Source organism: Trichosurus vulpecula, chromosome 4, assembly GCF_011100635.1.
Source record: "Trichosurus vulpecula isolate mTriVul1 chromosome 4, mTriVul1.pri, whole genome shotgun sequence".
NCBI classification, from domain to species: domain Eukaryota; kingdom Metazoa; phylum Chordata; class Mammalia; order Diprotodontia; family Phalangeridae; genus Trichosurus; species Trichosurus vulpecula.
In genome coordinates, this window is record NC_050576.1 from 387,215,136 (window position 1) to 387,239,352 (window position 24,217).

The window sequence follows — 24,217 nt, forward strand, 5'->3', positions numbered from 1 at the left end:
GCTGGTCACTCTCATGAATCTACCCCTGAGGCCTAAGGGAACCGACTGGCTGACCAGGCAGCTAAGGAGGTAATCCTCTCACTGTCAGTTCCTATAATGATCTTCTGCATCTTCCCCACTGCACCCTGCCTGTTGAGCTTTAATGGGGGCCAAAGCCCTGGTCTCTCCAGAGACAGCACACCAATGAGAACTATAAGGGTGCACATGAGACTCTGAAACAGGGCTTTGGAAACATGGACAATGAGTTGTCCTCCCCCACCAGCTGCACCAGCCACTGTGAGTCACCTGCATCACCTGTGCCACTGCGGACTGGACAAACTTGATGAACTTGCTTCTCAGTATTGGTGGGGAATATCCAAAAAGGAGGCTGAGGAAGTCATGTCCAGATGTCAGTCCTGTCCCCTGTACAGCCCCTCCAAGACCCTCAGGCCTCCCCAAGGCCACTTCCCACTCCCCACCTCTCCCTTTGAGATCTGGAATATTGACTTCATCCAGCTGCCCCAATGCTGAGGATATAAGTTTGTCCTGGTTATGGTCTATATGTTTTCTATCTGGGTAGAGGTCTTCCAGTGTCACGCGGCCACCATGGAGGTGGTAGGGAAAGTCCTATGAGAACACATCATCTTTTATTGGGGGGTCCCATGGGAGGTTCTTAGTGATTAGGGAACCCATTTTATGAGCCAGGGGGCTCAGGGCAATCCTGGAGACCTGGGGAATCTGCCAGCACCTACATTGTGCTTACCACCTTCAGTCCTCAAAGAACTAATGTGGTGTTGAAGGGATTGCTAGGGAAATTAACCTCTGCTTACCAGGTACCCTGGGTCAAGGTACTCTCCATTGACCTCCTTGCCCTCTGGTCATGACCTGTGGGAGAGACCAAGCTTTCCCTGTACAAGATCATTACAGGGAGACTGATGCCCCTCGCCCTGGTAGATCTTTCCCCACTCACATTGCATTATCTTTGGGAATACTGTGGTAAACTTAGTCAACAGATTCACCAACTTCAAGATGTGGCTTCTCAGTCTCACTCCCTAGGTCTTCCAACAGAAGCCAGCTCCCCTGTCTCCCTACTGGAGACACCACTTGTAGAAACGCTCCCTGGAGCCCCAGTGGAAGGGGTCCTTCCAGGTGCTATTCACGACCTCCACAGCTGCCAAACTCCAGGGGATAGACTTGTGGATTCATCTATCACTCCTAACAACTGTCCCTGATCCCAAGTGGACATCTGACCCCATTGGAGACCATGCCCTTTGACTTTGTAAGGGCCTGAAGAAGACAACATCTGAGACAGATAGGTCCCCCAAGAGTCCAGACCAGGCCCGTGAGAAGAGGGACTCCACCCCCCCCGCCCCCACTTGAGCCCCTTATATGCCCAATGCTGTTTGCCATATCTTTTGACAGCCCTAGATTTAGTCTTGGTTTGCTTTTTTTTCTATTACTATTTTTTCTCCATTTTCCATTACGTCCCACACTCCCCCTACCTTGGTCTCCCTTTCTGTCTGCTTACAGTTGCCTTGCAATGGCTGCCCATTTCTGGGGGTGCCCAACTATGGAAAAGAAGACTCCTCCTTCTCCATACCCGCTTGCCCCATGCAGAGTCTAGGCCAGGAGGCGGTCAGGCTGTTTAAGCAGTCCAGCTGTTGGTTGGGCCTTGACCTGCTGTGGGCCCCTATCACTGTACAACCTATCTCTGCCAATGATTGGGGGTCTATTGAATTGGTAGTACAGGCCGACCCCTATAAGGGCCTAAAATTCCCCAAGACTGGAGACCCTGACAAATCGATTGTGATTCAGGAAGTGGGAAAAACTTGTGCTGAAGAATATGACATTAGCCTCAGTGCCCCCTGTTTCTGGAAGCAGTTGGGTAAAAGCCACAGCCACCTAGCCCTTAACAGCCCTCAGGGACCTGTCTTCTCTGAGGCTTACTGAGCCTCCTCAGCTCTACCCACTGCTTTTTGCTATTTATCAAATCACTTCTCTGGAACCCCTGTAGGGAAACTTGATCCTGCCTGGTGTGGTGTAATTGTACAATCTGGGTTTGTCCAGGTAAACCACATCCAATTACAGTAGAAGGTTCAAATTCAATCTATGTAGCCCTGCCTTCTCCTTGGATCCTAGGAAGTAATAAGACCTAAGGTGCCTCTGACTCCCAGTTCTGCGCAGATCGATCCCCTGGAGTTGGTATCACTCTCTGCACCATTGACTGGTTCCTCATCAGTACCACTTTCTCTGCCAGGACCTGTTTAAAACTCTGGCTTGACAAAACAGGGAAGAAATCATGTACTGGGATCACTACCCAGGGTACCTTTGGGCAGAACACGATTATGGCCATACCTACAATGGTATGGCCCTATGCTTCTCTCTCAGTCCTGGCTCCTGTACAATGATACCTCCAGGTACCCAAGCAGGAGGGGATTATTTTATTATCTAGGGTCCAGGGTTAAATTCTGCAGGCCCCTGTGTACCCTTACATTTTCCCTTACCCTACCATCATCCCTAAGAATGTTCTTCCTGTGTGGCACATACATTTGTCTGACCCTTCCTCCCCAGTGGACAGGGCTGTGCACCATCGTTCGACTAAACATTGGTGTTGACATCTGTAAGGTAAATGCTATTGATGTCTCTGCTTTACATTTGAGGAAACTGAGGTAGACAGAGTTTAGGTGACTTACTCAGGGTCACACAGCTAATAAGGGTTTGAGGCTACATAAGAATTCAGGTCTTCCTGACTCCAGGGCTGATATTCCATCTACTGTGCCACCTAGTTGGGAATATGAAGAAAAGCAAGTTGCTTAGGGCCTATCTGGATAAATAATAGACATATACAAAACAATTCCAAAGCAACATACAAATAAACGAATCATAAAGCATAATGAACTGCAACATAGGCTTATAGCTATACTCAAGTGCAAAGGGTATTCAAAGCAAATGAGAAAGGCAGAGAAATGATGGCATTGAATATTGTGGATATCTGAAAACCAGAGCTCCTAAGCTAGGAAGAAAAAAATACTAAGAATGGTTCTGGATGGGTACCCCTCCCCCCACAGAAAGGAAAGAAAGAAAGAAAGAGAGAGAGAAAGAAGGAAGGAAGGAAGGAAGGAAGGAAGGAAGGAAGGAAGGAAGGAAGGAAGAAAAAGAAAAAGAAAGAAAAAGAAAGGAAGGAAGGAAAGAAAGAAAGAAAGAAAGAAAGAAAGAAAGAAAGAAAGAAAGAAAGAAAGAAAGAAAGAAAGAAAGAAAGAAAGAAAGAAAGAAAAGAAAGAAAGAAAGAAAAAGAAAGGTCCAAGAAAGAGAATACTTTAGCAGGGAATTTAAAAACACTTCTATTTTTACCACTTATTACACACAATCAAATTCCCCTAAGTGAGTTCTTCAAGTGTTGAAATACTAAAAAGATATTGAGTAATGGGAGAATGATAGCTAGCTAAGTTACTCTTTTTGCCCCCAAAACTTCAATATTTCTTCAATCCAATTGCTGAACAACTGGGAAAGATAATATCGAAGTTCAGGAATATATCTGCTTCAGGGAATGGGGTTTAAGAGTTAGGACTATCTTTAAAATAGACAGTTGAGTGGCTTAAAAAGAAAGAAGATTAAACCTAAACATTGGAAGACCATGATAATAAACAAAAGAAAAATTGCCAGTGTGTAAAGGGATTGAAAGGCCAAATAAAAGGAACCAACATAATACAGGAAGCTTTATATCAAGTGAGTTAGCACAAATCTTATGACTGAAAGAAAGGACCAAAGATAATAAACATATACAAGTGGGGATTTTTATTATCAGAGCCAAATACACACCCAAAGGGATTAAAGCAAAGTTTCGAGACACAAAGCTCAGATTAATTATTCACTCTGAATATCTTTCCATCTATTCTACTGTAATCCCACTGCTCCAACCTGAAAAAGCACCTCATTATCAGACCTCCAGCTATCATGCCTGGGGGAGTTCATCCATTCAGCTTTGGAATTCTATCTGAGATGGAGCTATCCTTGATAGTTGAGTAGAGTGAGTGCAAACATAGATGCTTCCTTTGCCTACCAAAGACATCTAGTTATCTGCCATACTATCCTGTGTGTTCTCACACCCTACCCCTGCTCCAGCCCCCATTCTCCAATGCTTTCTAGTTCTTATTCTAGGGAGGATCATTAAATTCATATCAATACTTCCAGAAAGGATGTGTCAATTGAATGCCCTACAGCTCCATTCTCTATTCCTGTGGTCCTCACTAGACCAAAATTCTGTTCTCTAAGGTGGTACAGAATGCTGTGCCTAGAGTCAGGAAGTTCAAATCTGGCCTCAGACATTTACTAGTTGTGTGACTTTGGGTAAGTCACCTGAGCCTATTTGCTTCAATTCCTCATCTGTCAAACGAACTGGAGAAGGAAATGGCAAACCATTCCAGTATCTTTGCCAAGAAAACCCCAAATAGGGTCATGAAGAGTCAGACATGACTGAAGTGACTCACAACAACATTATAGGAAAAATGTATCCTGAGTTCATGTGGGAGTTAACTGGTGCCAGATATATATTAACCACAGTACAGAAATTATAAAGGTAAAAACCTAGGTTTTATTATCATGCTAAAGAATAGGTTCAGGCTTCAGAGAAAACCTGAATGACCATTAGGTTAGGATTCTAACAAGCCTTCTTGCAGGCAAAGTTACAACAGAGTAACAGAGAAATAATTCACTTACATATTGAGATCTCTTACATTCCTCTTCAGCCATAAAAGCTAAAGAAAAGGCAGATTCATAATAGCATAAAAACTTCCTTCAATGTCATAGAAGTTGAAAAAATTTAAACAGTCTTAATCTCCTACATCCCCTAAAGAGACGAACTTTGACAAACAAATGCCATAGGTAAACTAAATCAGGTCACAGATTAAATTATATTTAAAAGGTTCCCAAATAAGATGATTGAGTAGGAAGATTTACATGTCACCAAGGAGTCAGGGACTATTGAGATTCTTCCTCTAACTTCTTATCCAAAAAATATTTAAAGCTTAAAGTAAATTTTTGCATCCCGCAGGACAGGTTTTGGTGATGTGAGGTAAATAGTAATAGAAGATGGGCTTTCAGTTAACCAAAAATTGCAAGAGGAATAAAAGGAAATAAAAAATAAAAATTTCCCATTATATTAACCACCCCTCACCCATATATATATATATATGTATTGCCTCCTCCATTAGAATGTAAGGTGCTTAGGGAAAGAGACTATATTACATTTGTATTCCCAGTGCCTAGAACAATGGAGGGAAATAGATAAGTGCTTAAGAAACGGGTTTTTTAATTCATTTATTGATGAAATACTAAAAGGAACAGGGGACTGCTTCATTGCCAAGATAAGCATATCACAATGTTTCAAGCTAGAGCACCAGCAATGTTGAGAAAAGAGTAAAATACAAGAAAAGATCTAACAAAAGTCCTAGTGTCTGCATAAGTTAAGTGACATTTGGGACTTTCCTTGGTTTCATATCTGCAAATGATCCCACCCAGAGATGGGAAATGTTGGTGTTAATACAATTCACATGCTTATGCATTTGTAGCATGCTTGAGTGGATAGAATACTCAAAGTTAGAAAAGATCCCATTTCTAACACTTGTTAATTGTATGCTCATGAACACGTCAGTTAACCAGTTATAAGCCTCAATTCCCTCATCTGTAAAATGGGAATAATAATATTTATAGGACTTACTTCAGAGGGTTGTTGTAAAAATCAAATGAAAAGTCTCGCATAAACTAATGTAGAGGGAAGTGAGCAGAACCAGGGCAATTTATACAGTAATATCAACATTATAAAAATGAGCAATTTTGCAGCAACACAATGATCCAAGACAATCCCTAAGGACTTTTTTTAAGTCTTCATGTACAAAATGACTAATATGGAAATGTTTTACGTGATTGTCCGTGTATAACCCATATCTGATTGTTTATTGTTTCAGGGAGGGGGGAAGGGAGGAGAGGTAGGGAGGGAGGAATAGAATTTGGAACTCAAAACTTTAAAAAAAACATCAAAAATTGTTTTAACATGTATTTGGCAGTGTGACAACAATGTTACTAGCAGCTGCTGTGGGGGCTAAGGCCAATAACACCAGCACACAGGAAGGCTGCTAGCACAGGTTCTTTGATCTGCTTTTCTAAGGAAAGCAACTTTGAGGGGTTTACAATCTCACTTTAACCAAACGTACATATTTCACTTAGTTCAGGGGGAAAATCCAGCACCCTGAACTTCAGAGCAAATACAAATAGAAATTACAAGCAGAGAAAATATAAACAGAGCAAATAAACACAAATCAACAGACAGGACTTCTAGCTGTTTGACCAAGACATTACACACATAGTTACCAGAGAGAGAAGCACCAACATCTGGATTTTTCAAAGCTGGGGGCCTCCTTAAGGCTACCCAGAGTCTCATATGGTCAAATCACATGACACTCTTCCAGTGAGTGAGCCCCAAACAAGATGCTAACTTCAGAGTATATATATACTTCTTCATGGTCAGAGCATTTCACACCTCTTGAGGGTTTCACAACTCTTGAGAGTTTCATACCTCTCTTGACCTAACTAGCAAAAGTGTGTGGGCCTTCCTAAAAACAAAGGCAAGACTCAATCAAAGGTATTTGATTGCTTTAGTGCTGAGGAGCACTCCAAAACAAAAGACAACAAAAAGTCCGATTTTGCTTGCCATTACAGGGGTAAAATAAAATACATATTTTTTTAAATGAGCAATTTTGAAAGGTTTAAGAATTCTGATTATTACAGTGATCAACCACAATTTCAAAGGACCAATGTTGAAGAATAATACACACCTCCTATCAGAGAGATGTTGGATTAATATGCATCATGACACATTTTTGGACATGCTCAATATGGGGATTTATTTTTCTTGATTATGCATATTTGTCACAAGGGTTTTTTCTTTTATTCCTTTTCATAGTAAGGATAAGGGGAAGAAAATGAGGTGGGAGGGAGGAAAAATGCTTCTTAATTGAAAAAATTAGTTACATTTTAAAAAAAAAATCAAAGTATGTAAGGTACTTTGCAAACCTTAAGCATGATAAGTATCTTGGTTATTTAGTATTGTTGTAGGAAAAGAGGAGAGAAAGAAAAACATGACCTGGGCAAAAAAAAATTGACAATTGGAGACGATAAAATCATAAATGTGGAGCTGGAAAGGACTTTAAGGACATCTAGTCCAACCCCCACATTTTAAAGATGAACAAATTAAATTCATGACTAAGGTCACATAGGCAGTAAGTGGCAGAGCGAGGCCCTAGTTTCCTCATCTGTAAAATGAAGGAGTTGAAGTATACAACCTTTAAGGTTGCTTCTAGCTATAGATCTATGTTCCTGTGAGAGTGCTCTAAATCCATCACTGTCCAATATCATGGTCTCATCTTAGCAGTAGACAGTGAAATCACCAAAGGAGAAGAAAATGTGTGAGCCAATCTTCCATTTTTCTGGTTTCATTTATAATGTTAATCTAATCATATGCTCATTTTTGATGACTAGACAAAATTAAATATTAAAATTACCAAAAGTCATATGACTTTATAGATTGTGTAAGAACTGTGTGATTCCTAGTAACCTCTGCCTTCTTGGCCACTACTAGAGTTGAGGAAGCAGTAGAGGGCCACATCAGACTAAGGGCATTTTTTTATTTGCCAAGATGTCTACGCTTTTGCTTATGCCACACTTATTGCTACTTTTGTCCCATAGACATGATTAAAGTATCCTTAGTAAAGAACATGATTCAGAATCTCAACATTTCTGTCATAGTTGGGAGTTCATTCACATACTCAGGCAAGGACTTTGCTGGACAATGAGGTTATACTGTCCCCATTTAGTTGGGGAAGGGCTAGTTAAGAACATTATTTCTGATTGGATGTCAACAAACTGCTATTGCAAGTGATAGATTTCACATATTGAAAGTATTCTGCCCCTACAGTTATATTAGGCTATAACCAGCACATTATGATAAAATGTACCTTCTTTGTCTACAATTTCCTGCAGAGGAAGAAGACTTTCCATCACAATTTGGGTAGGGTTGTATATACTGGGAAGGGAAAGATTCACTTTTACTGAAGGTTTGGTTCCCACTTGTAAAATTATATGTGTGTGTGTGTATGTTATATACATATATATATATATATATATATACACATATATATGTATGTATGTACACATACATACATATATATTCTACTGTTTTGGCTCTAGAAACAGTACAGCTCCCAATTTCTGATCTAATTACATGAATGGCTGAAGAATTTAAAGTGTTCACCTGGAATTGCAGCACTCTGGGCAATCAGGTGAGATGGCCTAAAATCACAAAGGATGATATAAACCTCTTCCAATTCTTAGATTCTGCAAGTCTTGGAACTTGAGGCTGGAGGGACCTTTAGAGATCATTTTGCTAGCCTCCTAATTCTATTTTACTTTTTCAAATACATTTTTGTTAATTTTTTTAAGAATCTTTAAATCACTTACTATGCCCTCCAGATTGAACTTTTCCATGTACATAAGCAAAATGACTAATCAAAAATATTCTATATAGAAACTCTACCTGACCATGAGTACAATATTTTTTTTAGTGGTCTCTCACTTCATTTCCATGATGGAAAAGGTATGTTTCATTATCTATTCTTTAGGACCTTCATTGAACAATCCCCTCATTTTACAAATAAAGAGTCTAAAGCCCAGAGAGAAGTTTGTTCATGGTTTGTCAGGAATGGCTAAAAGAAAAAAATGGATGTGGTCATGTTACTCAAAACAACAACAAAATAGCCTATACAGTGCAAGCTGATTGTATAATTGTCCACTACTGAATTATAAATGTTTTAAGAGGATTTGGGTTCATGGCCACACCACCTAAGATGGACCCACCCTTGTAGAAGACACCAGACACCTCCTTGTGGAAGAAGATACCTTGTGTTTCCCAATCATGTAGATGAGAGCACTCTCTCTCTCTCCCTCTCTCTCTCTCTCTCTCTCTCTCTCTCTCTCTCTCTCTCTCTTCTGATGGTTTTCAGGAGTAAAGGTCTTGTTCACCCACAGCATGGGCACTGTGCACTAAGATGGGTGTGTGTCTGTGTGTCTCTGTGCACGTGCATGTACGTGAGGAGAGGGGAGGACTTCCTCTCAAGCCCCATGACCTCAAGAAACAGGCGTGTGGTTTTGCTATGTTTCATTTTTCCTTTCAGCTTTAGGTGCTGGGAATGGAGCTCTGGGCTGTGGAGCTTAAGCCATGGTGACCTTGGTGCCAGGATTCTAGTCCAGATGTTACCACCAGACTAGCAGAGAAGCCCTGACAAATCAGGATCCCAAGACACAAGCTGGGATTGGGGGAGAGGAAGGAATTAAAACTTGACACTTGATTGGATCCATACTACATAGGAACAGAGCTAAACTGTGACCCTAATCCCCCTACCCTTCCCAGAGACTTGGGGAGTATAGAGTAGTTATACCCCTTAGGCAGTAGGGAGAATATGTGTATATTTTTTTTTGCTATGCCTTTGAGGTAGATATTCCTTTGAAAAAAAACTAGCTGGATTGTTAAGTGGTTACATGGTGCTGGGATGTTTGGACCTCTAAACTTTGGAGAACATAATGGGTGAAAAGAGCAGCTAGGTGGTGCAGTGGTGAGAGTTGTGGGTCTGGATTCAGAAAGATTCGTCTTCCTGATTTCAAATCTGGTCTCAGACACTTACTAGCTGTGTGACACTGGGTAAGTCACTTAACGCTGTTTGCCTCAGTTTCTTCATCTGTAAAATGATCTAGAAAAGGAAACAGCAAACCACTCTAACTTCTTTGCCAAGAAAATCCCAAATGGAGTCGTGAAGTATTAGACATGATTAAAACAACTGAATAACAATGACAACTAGTGGGAGCTTGATCCTATGGCAGAGACCAGACATTGCCCTCAAACCCTCTAAAGACTACTGGAGTACCCTGGGGAAGGGGTGGAATGTAATATACCTGGTCTTTAGGCAGTGGGGGCCAAAGTAATCACTTTTGTATAAGTATCAAAGTGTTGTTGCTGTAAACTCAAAAGCAAAAGGTGCTGCCATATTCATGGCTAAAAAGCTTCCTTGTGTGTGGGATGAAAGACCCTCACCAATTAAAAGTTAATAAGGAGCCATCTCAGGGTGGGAACAGAAATAAATTGTATTCCGTTCTCGAGAATTGGGCGTTCTCTGCTAGCACAGAGCAGAACCAGCAAGGAGGCGCCTTACAAGAGGTAAAGCACCAATAATTATACCTAAGACAAGTGAATTCCCGCCTACCTCTGACCCTTCTCACCATTGGCTGGGAGGCAGGCATACAATCTGAGCACAAAAGCTAGACAAGGAACTGGGAAATCGAGGCACAGAAACTCCCATTCCCATTCCCTTAGTTAATGATTACAACTGAGGTGACAGCTGTAAATCTAAAGAAGGAGAATAGTTTAAGGGGAGGGGGAGACCCTCTCCATTCTTCTACAGTACTTTTACAGTAAAGGAAAGCAGGTCACAGTGACCCTATCCTTACTGAGCAAATCTTTAAACCACAACCAGAAGAAAGAACAAAAAGTTTCAGGGTAAACTTTCCCAGAGGCTGAGCCATCAGACCCTCATGGCCTCAGAATTTTTCCACTTCCCTATTTCTTGATTTTTAAACATTTCTTAGTATAGATATAGATATTTATTTATACATATCTTCCCCGTGAAGTCTTCACATTTTATTTACCTCACATACTTGTAATGTTGGGGGACCCAAAAGCAATTCTAATAGGAACTAGTTCCTTGACTTCACTGTGCCTCGATTTTCTCATCTGTAAAATTAAGGAGTTGGACTAGATGACCTCTGAGGTACTTTCCAGCACTTGCTGAATGTATAATTCTATATCTCATTAGTAATTAAATTAAAAATCATAGGTGTTAGTCTCATTTTATGCTTTCCAAATCCAACAAAGAGCATTTACATCTCAAGCCTTTTATAAAAATCACAAAATTTGGGGACAATGTCTAGTTGGTGGAGACTCTAAGACAGCAGTGATTATGAGGATAAGCAAATCATCCCATCTGCACTTCCTAAGGCATAAAGACATATTTCAGTGTATGGAGAACTATATTTGCTATCATCTTCCAGATAGAATGTGAGTATAACCCCATCCACAAGAGATTATACTTTTTATTTGTATTTTATCACATTTTTATTTACCTAAAAAAACTTACTCAAGACTGGATCACATTTGAATTCATTTGGGCAAGTTCTGTTATATCCCTAGAGACAGAGCCAACAACAGAGACTATCTACAAAATCAGGAGTTAGGGAGATTAGAATTGACTTCGTTGGCTTCATCAAAGTTATAAATGGTACATTACACACTCTGAAAGACAGAGATGGGGAGTGGAATTGTGATTTCAACAGCACAGGGAATTCATCCAGGTACCAAGGTTTGATCATTGTGTTCGGGGCCAGCTGTCACATTTTGGGAAAGACACTGATAAACTGGAGAGTGTCCAGAAAAAGTTTACCAGGCTGATGAAGGTCCTCAAGATCATGACATGTGAAGATCAGTTGATGGAGATAAGACTATTTACCTAGGAGAAGAGAAGACTTGGAGGAACAGGATAGTGATTTCAAATATTTGAAGGGCTGATGTGTAGAAAAGGGATAAGATTTTATTCTGTTTGGCTCCCAGAGAATAGAACTAGGTAGGAGTATTGAGAGGAAATTGCAAAGAAACAAATTCAGTTTTATAGTAAAATTAATAGGAATACAAGGGAATTTCCTACCAGCCAGAGGATATAGACTTCTAAATGTTCTGTCAAGGAGAGAAAACAGCTTCTAGCAATAAAGAGCTACCCCTTCACTACATGTGCTCCAAGCTTTAGCCCATTTTCCCTTGGATTCCATGTTTACTGGTAGTAGAATATGTCAGAGTCTTTTTTCAAAGAATGGTTTGTGCCAAGTGTTCTTACTATATGACCTTAGTAAACACCCCTTTATAAAAGTGAATTAAGTCTAGATGACTAATTGGTAGCAACTGATAATCCTGGAGGGGAGTGGACATTGGTAGGGACTCATGTATTAGAATTTCTATGTTACCCCTAGAACCTTGAGAGGGAAATGTAGAAGCCACCTTCTGGGCACTGTCATTGTGATTGAGGGCTGGGAGAGGAACCCCAGAGCATATGGCATACTTGAAATTTAGGCACTTCATTGTAACATCAGAATTTGTACATTAACAACTTTTGGGAATTTGAGAAACTACCACTTGATGGAGCAAGTACTGGAAAGGCACAATTCTTGAATTGTATTCATGTCTGTAAACCATGTAAATGAAATTTCACGTTCGTTGTTACAAAATGCCAGCTACTAATCATACACTTGGTTCAATGGTCCATTATCTTTCATCCTTTATCATTAAAGAGTTAGTCTTTAAACCGTTAGCCTAATGACATGATATATCCAAAGAGCTATCCCGTAACCCTCCCTATCATCAAATTGCGGAATTGGTGCACAAAAACTCTGCCTCATCCAATATGGAGGCAATGTCCCTAAACAGTTAACTGGGAGTCAGAGTACTTCAGTGTGTGACGTCCATTCCTGGAATAGCAGTTATCTCAATATCCAATTAAACACTTTCTGAATGCATTAAGCAAAGGTCTCTGTTCAGTTTTAAAGGAGGAAGTGATTAATTTTGTTCCTAGGGCTATGCTATTTTGCATTTATAAATAATGGAATCAAAAGACTCTGTCCACAATAATACCCCAGTTTCATAAATTGGGAAGTGGGAAGGGAAGAAACTAAGTGTGCAATGTCTACTAGGCTTAAGGCACTGAGTTAAGCACATTTTATAAATATTTCATTTGATCCTCAAAACAATCCTATAAGATAGGTACTATTTTTATCCCCATTTTAGAGTTGAGGAAACTGAGGTTAAGTGATTTGCCCAGAGTCACACAGCTAATAATTATCTGAGCTGGATTTGAACTCAGGCTCTCCTGACTCCAAGCCCAGTGTTCAATCCACTGTGCTACCTAGCCATCTGGAAATTGTGATACAAGATGAGTTATCATCACAGATGAAAGCAATTTTGTACTCCAAAGATTATAAGTCATTTCTTAAAATACTAAAAGACCTTTTCTTTCTTTCTTGGATGGGAGAAGGCAGGGCAATTGAGGCTAGGTGACTTGCCCGAGGTCACACAGCTAGTAAAGTGTCAAATGTCTAAGAGCAGATTTGAACTCAGGTTCTCCTGACTCCAGGGCTGGTGCCCTATTCACTGAGCCACCTGGCTGCCCCAAGACCTTTTTTAAAACTATATTGACAGATATGTTTTGCATGATTTCACATATAATTGATATCACTTTTGTGAGAAATGTGTTCACTCAAAAAAGAACAATGCTCATTGTGAAGCCAGGAAAAGCTCTTATTTTATTTTACATTCCTAGTGAATGGGTAACTCCATAATGTAGTACGTTTGCTCAGGCAAATGCAATGTTTTGTATGCTGTTCCCAATTCGAATTTCCCTCCTCGATATCCATTGGCTAGATGCAACCTCCTGAACCGCCCACTTCATGTTCTCTTACTTGATATGCTCCCCCTCAAACAGCTCATTAAGCATGAGTCCAAGCTTCTGACCTTTTACTTAATCAGAAGCCTGGTTCTGCCAGGTCACAGCTCTAATTAGAACCAGCTACCTCCGATTTACATCCTGTTATCACTCAAAGCTGGGAGTAGTTTTAATCCTGTGGAAACAGAATTCCTTCTTTTGTTTCCCACATTTTGCTTGCTTTCTCAGTGGGTAGGGGAGGGACTGAAGGGAGAGAGACAGAGACAGAGACAGAGAGAGAGAGAGAGAAAATATAACCAAGGTGCTATGACAAAATAAAGTTAGATATGAATATCTTTATTGTTATCTTTAATATATATTAAGATGTATAACAATTACCGAATCAAATGAAATGAAGCATATAAACCCCTCTGTAAATTATAAAGTACCATTATTAGCCTAATGCTAAGTTAATAACTCTTTTATATTTTTATTATGCTTTTAATATAAAAATTTTAAATTAAAAAGATGGTTTTTGAAGTATGGAAAACTTCCATTTCCTCACATAAATTGCGATGTGTATATAATTAATACATATATGTGACACATATTTATGTCACATATACATGTGTTGCATGTATGTGACATGAAATAGAATGAAGAATATGAGAAATTCTAAGAGAAGTAGGAAGGTTTATAAAGCTGATGCAGAGAAATAAGCAAAACAAAAAAAACAAGATTCACAATGCAAACAACTACATTGTATTTACATGAAAAAAGATTGCTAAAGGGAAGACAAACTCTGAATAACTGGAAAAAAAATACTGACCTCCAAGAACAGAGTATGAAACATACCTCTCTTGCAGAAAGGAAGAGGCCAACCGGGGCAGAAAGTTCTATAAATTGTCAAATGGAGTCATTGCATCAGATGTTTTTCCTTAATTGTTTTCTGTTACAAAAGATCATTCAATGGGGCAGGTTGAGAGTGAGAGGATTTCCAGAAATAACTGTGACATATAGAGCAAAAGGCATCAATTTAAAAAAAATAAGAAGATTAAGCAAAGGAAACATTGGTTAGGGAATGGCTGACTAAATTAATTAACTGTTATTTACTAATGTAAAGGAATAGTATTAAAAGGAATAGGTGAATCCTTCTTACCCAAAAACCCCCAATAACTCAGTCTTCCCATTTCTTTAATAGTACCATCATTCTGAGTTGCTCAAGCTCAAAACTTTGCAGTTACTTTTGATGCTTTCTTTTACTTTATCATATATATTCAATCAATCACTGCACCCCCACACATAGGAAATAGGAAACAGGATGACCAATAGGAATATTGCAGTTATCTAGGCCAGAGGTGATAAGGATAACAGTGGGTATGGAGAAGAAGGAATGAATTTGGAAAACATTATGAAAAAAGACTCAAAAGGGCTTAGTGATTGGTAGAATATATAGAATAAGGTAAAAGAAAGAGTCAAAAGTAACTATAAAGTTTTGAACTTGAGCAACTCAGAGAATAATGGGGCCATTAATAGAAATGGCTTGTGTGGGTTTTTTGTTTTGGTTTGGTTTTGGTAAGGTGAGTTCAATCTTAGAAATGTTTAAGTTTGAGGTAATGGTAGAATATCTCAATGGAAAGGTCATAGGATCATAGTACCAGCATGGACCTTAGAGAATATGTAGATATACATATACTGTATATGCTATATACATATATCTACATTTATACGCACATAAACAAATTGCTGGATTAATTTTCCCAAAAAACACTTGGTCATGTTGCTTCAAGAAAGAACAATGCTCGTTGTGAAGCCAAGGAAAAACTTATTTTATTTTACATTCCTAGTAAATGGGTAACTCCCTAATGTAGTACATTTGCTCAGACAAATGCAATGCTTTTTACGCTGTTCTCTTAATAAAAGGATTTGTTCTGTAAAACTTAGACTCAGTCAAAAGGCTGTACCCAAGGACTTAGAAGACCAAATGTGGCCTTGAGGCTCGCAGGTTCATCATCCCTGTCCTACAAACTAGGTCACCCAGTGGATAGTGCACTTGACTTGGAATCAGGAAAACCTAATTTCACTTCTGGACTCAGACATCTACTAGCTGTCTGATCCTGGGCAATTTTACTTAACCTCTGTCTGCCTCAGTTTCCTTATTTGTAAAATGGAGATTAAAAACAGCAACTGCCTCGCAGGATTGTTGTAAGGATGAAATGAGATAATATTTGTAAAAGATAATATTTGTAAAAATATTTGTAAAGCTTGAAGACTACATAAATGCTGATTGTTATTAGGTGTTATTTCTCAAGGGCCTGCTATTTTTCACTATTTATAAGATCAGCTTCAAATTCTGTAAAGTAGTTTATAACAATGAAATGACATACAAATATGACAATCACAGTATAAAGAATATAACAATCCCAAAGGAGACTGCCTCAGAAAGTCATGGGTTCATCTTCATTGGAGCTCTTCAATTTGAATTTGTTCGAGTGAACACTTCTGGTGGTGTAGAGGGGCCCCTTTTTCAGGTGTGAGCTGCGCTAAATGGCTTCTGAGGTCTCTTCCAACTAAAATTCTGTGAAAATTCTAAGTTAACACTATTATGGAATTTAGGGTAGGTAAGTTTTACTTAAGAAACAAGGAACTGGCTAGAGGTGGTCATGGTGAGAATGCATAAAGGTCAAGGAATTGAGATCTAGGCCAGGCCTGAGGGAAGCACAGACATAGCTAGGTGGAATAGAAGTGGATAGTATGCTGGGCTGGGAGTGAGAAAGAACTGAGTTTGAGTCTTGCCTCAGATTTGCTAGCTGTGTGACTCTGAGCAAAGCTCTCAGCTTCCATTTCTTCATCTGTAAAAAGAGCTAAAAATAGCAGTTACTTATAAAGAGTTGTTGTGGGGATTAAATGAGATAATGTATGCAAAATACTTTGTAAACCTTAAATCCCTATATTAATTCTAACTATCATAATTATTATAAGAGGAGAAGAGAAGGAGGAAAAGGTACCAAAAAATGTGTATTAGAGATGGGGAGGTGGAGAAACCTCATCTGTTTTTCTAAATTAGACTATACCCAATGTTTCATGGAGGCATATCCAAACTTTATCACTTAATATGTAGAGAATACCCTCTATATAAGTTCATAATAATTTTTTAAAAATTCTGTTAAATACCTATAGCAATTATTCAACTTAGCCATTGAGAGTCTGTTTCATGATTAGCTAACACGGCACACTGTACTAGACACTCACTGTTTATGCCATTCATTCTGGATTTAATTTTACATAGCCTTGAATTGTGGTATTTAACTGCTACTTAAGCAGATACACTACGTCTGATTCTCTCTACAAGACTATATTCTCCTCAAGCGCAGATCCCGTGGCTTATATTTCTCCTAATATCCTCTATAGAGCCTATCATAGCTCAAAGACCTATTAGGAGCTTGATAAAGATTCGTTGAATTGAATTAAACAAAACTTTCTATGTCTTCTGGGCTTGCTATAGTTCACCATTTTGGTTGGTGTGAATTTCAAGAAAAGGGAGACCATTTCTATTTAATAGCATTTTTTCCGCTGCATTACTCACTGTAATTCAGTTTTCTTTTGAAAGCCTGAAGATGTTCCAATTTTCTCTACCTAAAAAGAATGAACAAACTTTTCTGTATTTTAATGCAATTTGAGTGGTTATGGGAGCACTAGGTTCCTATTAGGCTTCTTTTTTAACAACGTCACCACACGGTAGCCACAAAGAGTAATCATATTATTATAAGGCAAGTTGAAATGAAAAGAGTGCCCCAAAAATTAGGAATGGAGAGATGTTTATCTGCCTCCTCTAACTCAAATTTTAGGTAGCGTTTTGCGTTTCTTTGAAGGAGGTCACTATAAAATTTTAAAAATTATCTGATATGATAATAACTGATATTTAGATAGATAACGTAGATAGAGAGAGAGAGAAGGAGAGAAAATAGATGGAGAGAAAGAAAGGAGAGAGAGAGAGAGAGAGAGAGAGAGAGAGAGAGAGAACGAGAGAGAGAGAGAGAGAGAGAGAGAGAGAGAGAGAGTTTACTCTGTCCCAGGCAATGTGCTGAGGGGGCTGGGGATCCAAATAAAAGCAAAAAAGTCTCTGTTCTCAAAAAGCTTACAATACAATGGGAGAAGATGACACCAAAAAAAGGAGCTGGAATGAGAAGGTAGGAAGAAGGGTACCCCCTGCTGCTGGATATAAATATAAAAGCCCAAAGAGCCAAAAATGGAGCTGGGGAGGGTGGTGAAATTAGCATCGTCTGGGCACCTCATGAAGTAAAGGGTGGTCAGGGCCAGAGACTCATCAATCAGAGGACAAGGCCACAGGTTGGAGGCTTCTCCAAGCTGAGAATTTACAAAGTACTTTAAGGTTTACAAAGCCCTCTACATATATTATTTCATCAATTCTCATAACATCCCCGTGAAGTACTCCACTTTACCGATAAGGAATTTGAAGCCCAGAGGGATTAAGCGATTTGCTCCCGTCACAGGGTAAGTGCCAGAGGTTGCATCCGAACCGAGATCTCCTGAATCCAAGCCCAATATTCTATTCACTATGTCACACTATCCCCACTGCCCAAACCCCAAAGAAATTATATCTCACATAGATACATATTTTAAGGTTTCTGAAGCACTTTCCTCAAAACAATCCCTTGAGGTAATACAAATGTTACCTCATTTAATCCGTGTAACAACTCTATAAGGAAGATAGTAGTATTATTTTCATTTTTACAAATGAGGAAACCGAGGCCTAAGTGAATCACATAGCTAATAGTTATCTAAGAAAAGACTTGAACCCAGATATACTGGGTCCAAGTTTAATGTGTTTTTCCCTAAACTAAACTGCCTCCTAATTATACTAGCTAATACTCCTGGAAATAATTCTTAAATGGTTTCATATTAAGGGGCAGCTAGGTGGCACAGTGAGTAGAGCAGGGGCCCTGGAGTCAGGAGGACCTGAGTTCAAATCCAGCCTGAGACACTTGACACACTGCTGTGTGACCTTGGGCAAGTCACTTAACCCTGGTTTCCCTGCCCTTCCCACTTCAAAAAAAAATTAGTTTCATATTAAAGACTAACAGATAGGGCTGTGCCTGACACTGAGACTTTTGGCTTCATTTTCCATATAACCTTGTCTGGAAATCCTTACTTCTTCCATATATAATTATATTTTGATGGGCACCATAGCTATTTGGGAGGGGAGGGGACAACTGATCCAAAAGTCCTATGTATTCCCTTGCCACTGGGCAGGCCTGTTTGTTTAAATTCTTTCCATTACGATCCACCTACAGTAAAGTGTAAAAACTAACAGATTTGGTCAGAAAACCTGCATTTGAATCCTTGTTCTACCACTTACCAGTTGTATGATCTTAGACAAGTCATTTAACCTGTATACTTCAGTTTCTTCCTCTATAAAATTAGGAAAATAAAAATGTATGTAATACCTTCACCACAGGGCTATTCTGAGCAGCAAATGAGCTACAGTATAAAACGCAACTTTGTAAAAATGCTATAAACACAAAGCACTTCATACATATATGTGTGTATATGTGTGTGTACATATATACACATACGTATATATATATATGTACATAATTGTCAGCTAGTATTATTATTCTTGCTTATTTTCCACGCCCAACTGCAGTTCTATTTTGACTAAAGGGGCAGTAGCAGTAACTCTCCATCAATTCCTAACTGTTTCTGGTCCATGGAACATAGTTTGAAGGCACTCAGTCTGCATTCTAATAGCGTTTTACTCTTACAGATAAGCAGGATATCTAACTCTACCTCCATTCCCTTTATGGCAGCACTAGGCAAACATCCTTTAAAGAAATGAGTCAAGGTTTGAGGGTTAAGGAAATGATTCATGTTTCAAGTTTCTAGAATAAACATTAACCCAGCTCTTGAATGCTTTGGAGTACCAGCGAAGAACTGCCCATAAGCCAAAGTCAGCTTTTTCAATTATTAACTACTGGCCTGAATCCTGGGTGAGATGAGTATGTTAAAATGGGAACCAAAAGCAAACTTTCATTTTAACCTGGAAAAATGAGCTGATTGTGGCCCTAACAGTTAGTTTGAAGGAAGAGAGGAATGAGGGGGAAGAAAACTATTATTTTCAATTCTTATTGTTTGTGAAATCTGATTAACCTGTAAATTATTACAGCACTAATATACTGAAGTATTATAGTTGGTAATTTCCTATCAGCACCATATTGAGGAAGGTACTCCAAAATATGATCTGATGATAATGAAAATATAAAAGGTGTTAGAAGACTAGAGGATTTTCATTAGAGGATATCTATCTGTCACCTCTGTGTCAAACATGAAAATTGAATAGAGCTAAAAGCCATCATAGAGATCATCTATTACAGCTCTCTCATTTTATGGTTGGAACCAACCAAGGCCTAGAGAAAGCATAAAAAACTGAAATACGAATTTCCTAACTGCAAGACCATTGCTCTTACCAGAAAGTTGCACCATCTAACAATATTGTCAGTCTATTCTCCCACTGTCTAACCCTGGACCAAAAAAGGAAGAATATTTAGGCAAGGATTTTATCATTTTATTTTTAAATTTGTACTTAAACATTTTTAATTTACAGAATAAAATAAGCATTTTCACGACAGTATAATTTTTTTAAAAGATGATCGCACACGAAATGGCAAATCTATTATGTACAACTTGCTACTGTGACCCCTAAGTGAATATGCATCCTTTTGTAGATATTCCATCAATACAGATTCTCCAAGAAGCTGTAGCATTCACAGCTGCATATGGTAAAAACCACCTTGGCAGATAGGCTAAACCAGGTTGAGGGTAACTCACAGGCCTCAAACCTATCAGTGAGTCCCAAGCACATGAAGATTTGCCTTGACAGAATAGGTGGATATGTTCTAAAATAGTTATAGCTGCTCTCTTTGTGGTGGCAAAGAACTGGAAACTGCAAGGGTGCCCATCAGTTGGCAAACGGCTGAACAAGTTGTGGTATATGGTTGTGATGGAATAGTATAGCGCTATAAGAAATGTTGAGCTTGATGATCTTAGAAAAACAAGGATAGACTTGCATAAAATAATGAAGAGTGAAATGAGCAAAACCAAGAGAATGTTGTATACAGGAGCAGAAATATAACTTTATTTTTATTTTTTTTTGACAGGGCAATTGGGGTTAAGTGACTTGCCCAAGGTCACACAGCTAGTACATGTATCAAGTGTCTGAGGTTGGATTTGAACTCAGGTTCTCCTGACTCCACGGCCGGTGCTCTACTCACTGTGCCACCTGGCTGTCCCCCCAGAAATAATACTTTAAAAACAACTTTGAGCAAAGTCATTTTGAGTATTATAAATACTCAAATGAACTACAAAGGACATGTGAATGAAGATCTGCATCCAGAGAAAGAACTGATAAATAGAAGTATGTATTGAATGATTTTACATATATATGTATACATACATATGTATATGTGTGTATGTGTATATAAACATATATACACATACATATACCTACATAGCTACATACCCACATACCTATACATATATGTATATGTACATACACATACACATACGTACACATATACGTACATACATACACACACACATATATACATAAATCAAGTCTTAAAGCCAATTCACTCTGGAGCTCATAGATTGGACAATAGCTCCCTGCCCTCCTAGCACAGAGTGAATGCAAATACCAAGCAGTAAGTGTTTCTTTTTTGGCCAAGAACCCTGAGGGTCTTCCCCTCCCAGTTTGATTTTTTTTTTGAGTTTTGAATAAAGGGGCCATCCTTCGATTAAGTTGTAAAGAGGCCTATTCACTGAATGGGCATTACCTCACTCAAAGTAAGAACCTGAAAAGACCTTAGCCTGAAAGGACCAGGGTCTCCCAGTGTATCCTGAGCCATCTCCAGTCATCCTAATGAATATCAGGCCAGTGGACCCAGATGGCTCTGGAGGAGAAAGTGAGGCTGGTGAACTTGCACAGTCCTCCCTCACTCAAATCAGTCAACTGCAGGTCATGTCATCATTTCCCTGATGTCATGGTCCTCTTCAAGAATGAGGGACAAACACAATATATATATTTATGTGTAATGGTAGCCATGGGAGAGGAGGAAGAAAAAAAGGGAAAAAAAGAAATTTACCTGTTAATTTTGTTATATATTTAAAAGGAATAGCAAGTTGTACATAATAGATTTGCCATTTCATATGCAATTTTCTTTTAAAAAATTACATTATGACATGGAAATGCTTATTTTATTCCATAAATTAAAAATTTTAAAATACAAATTTTAAAATAAAATGATAAAATAATTTTTCTAAAAAGGACAATTTGCTCCAGTGGCCATGAAAGTGGCTGAAGCAGTTGCTATGGAGCACTCATAGCTTGGTCAAGCACTGAGGACACCAAGGTCTTCCATGGCATCCCAGGCCATCGCCTGTTGTCTTGACTTTTGTCTCACCACTGGCCTTTGATGACTCTGGAAGAGAGAATGAAGCTGAGGACTCCGTGCAAGTCTGCCTCATTTAAATCCAATTCTTAAGAAAGTCAAGACATCACCCATGATGTCAATGGTCCTCTTTGAAAATGAAGGACGAGCAACAATAGGAAGTAAGGAAATCTGAGGGAATAGGGAGGGAAGATTCTAAAGCTATAGGCATAGCTACACCTCACAGCTTTAAGATACTATATGGAAAATTGACTGTTCCTAGAGCACGCACTCTATAAAGGTGAAAAGGAAATTCCCTAATCTCCACAGAATCTGTTTCAGGAAATTTCGATGTTATCTACTCCAACCAGGGCTGACAAGCAGTAGGGGAAATATACCTTCGCTACTAAATTCTCATATGTTCAAAAATATTTATAGCAGCTCTTTTTGTGGAAGCAAAGAATCAGAAACCAAGAGGATGCCCATCAACTGGAAAATGGATGAAGAAGTTATGGTATGTGGATGTAATGGAATTACCCTTAGGGCACTATTATGCCATAAGAAACAATAAAGGGGATGGTTTCAGAGAAACTGGGGGAAGACTTGTATGAACAGATGCAGAGTGAAGTGAGCAGAACTAGAACAATTTACCCAGTAACAATAGCATTATAAAGTCAAATAACTTTGAAAGACTCAGAAATTCTGGTCAATTCAATGACCAACCACAATTCCCGATGATGAAATATACTACTCACCTCCTGGCAGAGAGGTGACAGGTTCAGAGTACAGATTGAAACTTTTTTGGACATGGCCAATACAGGAATTTATTAATTTTACTATACATATTTGTTACAGAAATTATGTTTTTCTTTCTTATTCGGGAGTGAGAGAGTAAGAGGGAGAAAAGGTGGATTTCCCTTGATGGAAAAAAAATTAATTAAAAACATCAACAACAAAAACTGCCAGGCCCTGGAAGTCCAAAAGGGGTCTGGAGCCCCTTTTGCTATATACGATTTTGGTTTTTTAGTTAGTTTTCACATTAATTACAAAACAGTGAATTTCAAAGAAAACAGTAATGACATACAAAACTCTGTCACTTATTGGCCAATATGGGCCAATCAATCATAGAACAACTAATTGCATCTTTAAAATAAAATATCTTAATTTAATTCTTAATTATATGATACATTTATATACATATACATTTCATGTTCAATGTATATATGATTTTGAATAATGGCTTGAAAAATTGTCCTGTTAATAGAATATTTATGAGTATTTCCCAGTCTACATGAACCTTAGCTTCTGTGTTTTGACTATATGATGGTGAAGACCCTAAGCCTTTCAATATGGCATAATTTTTTTTCCACCATGTAACAAATATTGACCTTGCAATCTACTAAAGACTCTGGATCTTTTTTTCCATACAAACTATCTGGCTGTTTGATTCCCATCTTAGACTGTGAAGTTGATTTCTTGAGCCCAAGTGTAGAACTTTACATTTATCTCTATTAAATATTATTAAATTGAACCCAATGTCTTAGCATTATTGTATTCTTTCTAAATCCTATCATCCCAAATGTTTGTTAAACTAAATTGACAAGCATGTCATCTCTGCCTTTAAGTCATTTATAAACAATTCTCATTCTTCCTATTTCTCTTACTCCTTACCTCAAATGCTTTAGAAGACATATCTCCTCAGTCCTACACTGCCAAGTAATTGAAGGAATGGGAATGTTGTACTTATCCTAGATCAGTGCTTCTCAAACTTTTTGGTCTCTAGACCCTTTTACACTCTTAAAAATTATTGAGGAACTCAAGCTTTTGTTTATGTGGACTATATCCATCAATATTTGCCATATCGAAAGTTAAAAATAATGTAGTTTTAAAATATTTTGTTAATTCATTTAAAAATCATAATAAACCCATTACATGTTAACATGACTAACACATTTTTATTTTAAAAAACAGTATTTTCCAAAACAAAATAAAAAATTTAGTGAAAAGAGTAGTGTTATTTTACATATTTTTTTGTAAATCTCTTCAATATCCTACTTAATAGGAGACAACTGGATTTTCATATCCATTTCTGGACTCAATCTATTGTGAATATGTTATCTTTGTTGAAATATGTGAAGAAAGTCCAGCCACACACATATACACATACATTATTATGAAAATTATTATGAAAATACTTTTGACTTGGAGAATCCTTTGAAAGGGGGA